The sequence below is a fragment of the Pinus tabuliformis genome, chromosome 5_1 (assembly GCF_031772625.1).
Source record: "Pinus tabuliformis cultivar Carrire ecotype Pingquan chromosome 5_1, CPIR1, whole genome shotgun sequence".
Classification (NCBI taxonomy): Eukaryota; Viridiplantae; Streptophyta; class Pinopsida; order Pinales; family Pinaceae; genus Pinus; species Pinus tabuliformis.
Window position 1 is genome coordinate 590,870,698 of NC_142305.1, and position 4,556 is coordinate 590,875,253.

Genomic DNA, 4,556 nt, shown 5'->3' on the forward strand with positions numbered 1-4,556 from the left:
ATCATAGGGATTTTTATCACTATTAGACCTAAGTTGAGTTTTGTTTGACAGATATATTGCTTCCTAGGCTGCTTCTCCCCAGAAGTTGTGTGACACTCCTTCATCCAACATTTCTCTGCGCATTTCCTGGATTGCTTTGCTCTTCGTCTCTACTACTCCATTTTTCTAAGGATCTATAGCCATTGAGTACTTCCTCATGATACCGTTCTCTTCACATAATTCCTCAAATTCCCTTGAGGTGTACTCTCCCCCTCTTTCTGATATTCACCATTTTATATTTAAGTATTTCTCATTTTCTACTTGAGCTTCAAACTTCTTGAAATGCTTGAATTCTTTTAAATTTCCTTTTAAGAGGAAAATCAAAGTGGCCCTGGTGAAATCATCAATGAGAAACATGAAATACCTCTCTCCTTTTGAGGTTTTTTCTCTAGTTGGGCCAAAAATGTCTGTGAATGAGCTCCATAGGTTTCGATGAGGAGAACCCTTTTGACTTGAAATGAGTCCTAGTTTTCTTTCCAAACTGACATGACTTGCAGATTGTGTTATTAGGCTTCAAATGTCTTGGTAATCCTCTCACTACTCCCGTCTTGCTTACTTTGATCAAACTTTCAAAATTCATATGGCCAAGCCTCTTGTGCCACAACCATGCTTCACTTCTTTTTCTTAAATAGGATTTAACCTTGAAATCATCAAACACGTATACATTATTGTGGGTTCTGATTGATTTTTCCACCATTTTTCCATTCTTTATGTTTCAGATATCACAATATTTATATCGAAAGGTCACATCATAGCCATTATCACACATTTGGCTAACACTCAACAAATTGTTCTTGAGATCTTCTACATACTACAAATTTTGTGCTTCTATTTTTTTTATCAAGACTGACTACACCTTCACCTTTGATTCTTGTTGGAGCATTGTTTCCAAAGGTGAAATTGCTTCCTTTGTCCTTTTATTTAAGTGATAAACATTTTCTTTTGTCCCCAATCATATGTTTGGAACAACCACTATCCACATACCATTTGTTTCCTTGATTATGAGCTCATAAGGCAAGTCCACACTGCATGCGCTTTTTAGTCTATTGTTGCTAGATCCATTTATCCTTTTGGATAGATTTATGTCTAACATTTTGGGACTTAGATAGGTATTTAGATCTGCATCTACACTCACTAGCTTTGTGCCCAAAATTATTACATTTGAAGCATTCTACTTCACTTAGCAAGGGAAAGAATATATTATGATTTCTAAGAGAGGAGTTTTGAGATTTAGAAATCCGATGTGTATTATATCTGAGATTTTCATCTCTTTCAACTTTGATCCTTCTACAATCAATAGCTTTATGTCCAAAGATATGACACTTATAACAGTGACCATAAAACAAATAGGCATGCCTATTGTTGAAATCATTATGAGATTGTGTAGGAAAATACCTTGATTGTCTGACTAATTGGTTCATTCTGCATTGACGATCTCCTCTTTGCCCTACTTCTCTTTTATCTTCATTAATTCCTTCATGAAGCTTCTTCCCATGGCTCCGTGGCTTTTTGAATTGTGTGGACCTAAAGTTTATCTTCCCTGTAGAATATTCTTGTGTCTTAGAGTATCCCAGATTGGTTTTGATTCCTGAGGGCCTTTGACTATTTAGGATTTGATCTAGTCTCCTTATCCCTTCAACAAATATTTCATTTAAGCCCTTCTTGATCATTGTTCTCTCAAGATCGGTTCTCAGAGAGATAACCTCTGCTTCAAGACTCTAATAGTTCTCTTCCCATTCTTGGATTAGATCTTGAATAACCTCTTCTTTTCATTTAGCCTCCTCTAGTTTAAATTTCAAAGACAAAATATCATCGTTGCATTTTTGTGAGATCATTTCCTCTTTTAACTTGAGAAACTCTTATTTCAACTCCTTGTTCTCCTATTCTAGTCTCTCACAATTTCCTTATTTTTCTTAGAGTATAAGTACTAGACAATCTTTTCTCTTGATAAATTCCTCAAGCTTTTATTTTTGATAGGAAAAATCGTCATTGTCAGAGTTATAAATACCTTCCTCTGCACGCTATAACTATTCCTTCAACTGCTTATTCTTCTTCCTTTCTTTCTTTAACTCGTAGAGGACACAGATGGTTTCCCCTTCAACATCCACTACTCCTTCTTCTTCTTCCTCTTTAAAGTCCATAATACCTTATTTATTGGAGTCTATTTCAAAGGAAATAAGAAGATAATTATCTAACTCATTCTCTGATGAGTTTTCACAGTCTGAATCTAGTGCTGAGCTATCCTCTTTGGATTAGAACCCCTTTTTCTTATAAATCTTTTTCTTTTGATGTGTTTAAGACCTGTTTCAAATTTTAGATCCTATTCCCTTTCAAACTTTTTTTATAAAGGAATTTGGACGAGAAATGTCCAACTCTTCCACAGTCAAAACACTTAAAGGGTAGCTTCCCTTTATATTTTCCCGAGCCAAGCTTTAGTTTTCTGGCTAGTTTCCCCAGCTCCTAATCAAATTCACAGTTAGAGTAGTCTTGATGATCTTTATGCTCCTTGCTGTTTCTGGATACTTTGAATGTCGCTTCCCTCAGTTCAAACTTTTCTACTCCTACTCTCATCTCATAGGCTGTGAGAGTACCATGCATCTTGTCCATCTTGAGATCCTTTAAATTGGACATCTCTTAAATAGCTGAGACTTTGGCATTAAACCTCATGGGTAGAGATCTTAATATTTTCTGAACAATTATCTCTTCCTTGACCTCTTCACCAATTCCTCTGATCATATTAGTCACTTCATCAACTCTGAGGAATTATTCTTCTATGCTTTCATTCTCATTCATTCTCAAGCTTTCAAACCTCATTCTGAAAGTCTGAAGTTTTTCCTACTTGACTTTGTCATCTCCTTCATGACTCTGATTAAGATTTACCCACACTTCCTTAGCAGACTTACAGTGCATAAATTTTACAAGTTCTGATTGACTAAGGCCAAATATAATGGAATTTTTTGCTTTAGCATTGTTCCCATATATTGTTTTACCATATGCATCAGTGGGTGGAATATCATGGACATTGTAGCCTACTAGTACTGAAGTCAAAACATCTAATCTCAGGGACATAAGATATGATTCCATTCTTACTTTCCAAAGGGAATAGTTTGTCCCATAAAAGGATGGTATTCTAATTGAGTAAGCCTCTCGACTCTCTTTCTAGACATAATTCCTTATAGATCTACCTTCCATTGATTAGACTATTGCTGAAGGAACCTTGGCTCTAATACTGATTGTTTAAATAAGGATTAGAGAGGGGATGAATTAGTAATTAATAAACTCTTATCATTTTCTTATTATGATTACAGTCCCTTCTTATATTCTTTTACTTGTTAGAGAATCCATTCACAAAATAAGCGAACCAATAATATTTCAACAATCACATGAGCAGTACACATTTCACACAATGTTTCTTCACATGGAAACCTAGATTTTTGTTTGTTTATGTTGTAGATTAAGCATCCACTTAATTACATATGTTTGTTTGTGAGCACCTACTCACAGGAGGCACTGACCCCCTTTGGTTAGCAAGCACCAACTTTCTTAGAGGCACTGACCTCTTCATTATGCAAGCACCAACCTTCTCTTGCCACCACTCTACAATTTCAAAAAATATTCAAACTGGAAACAAAGGCATATAATAATACACGTAAAATACCAAAAATGGTTGTTTTCATATTTGACTTTTGCACTCTACCTTCTGTGCTAACTTGCAGTAGGTATCTTCTCGCTACTGGAAACAACACTTCCATTTTGCTCTACCTCCTTTGTTAAGAGATCTCTACACGCTGCTCTTTGGCACTTGTTGTATCACGCTATGTCCTCCTTGGTGCTTCAACCTCTCTGTCTCAACGCACTCCACTCACACCACAACACTCTTGAAATTTATTCAACACTCCCCCATCTTCTCCATTGCAGGCGATGGTTTTGTTCCACTGAGGCACTCTGCACAAGGCAGTCTTTGCAATTTGTTCTTTAGCTTCCCAACTGTACTTAGGCATGACTCCCCTTGCCACTCTTGCATCTTCTGGTAGTTTCTTGTCATAGTACCCAAAATAGAGATGGACCTTGCAGTTCTTCATAGTCTAACTGCGTAGAGCTCCATGCTGAGAAATTAATTCTCAGGTGACCTGCACACTCCTCCGAGAGTCCCAATTTCATTTATCACTCCATGGATCTTGAAAGATCATAGAGGTGATTACTATGTTCTCATTTAGCTTATTTATTCCTACACATGAAGAACCCGATATTCGTCTCTGCCACAAATGTCATCCTCAATTTATTGTTACAAAGCCTTCTATAGGTTTAGCCCCTTTCAACTACCAACTCCTCTATGCCTTTGTAGAACTATAACTAGGGTCTCTCACACCACCAATTATACCACATTATTAAGTCAATCCGGGATCGTTTTGTTCTTTCAAGGAGTAATTCAATCCGAGGCTATTCTGTCCAAGTAGTGCTCGGTAGTATAGCGTTCTAATGACTTGAAAGGAAACAAACACTAAGCTGTAACTAAA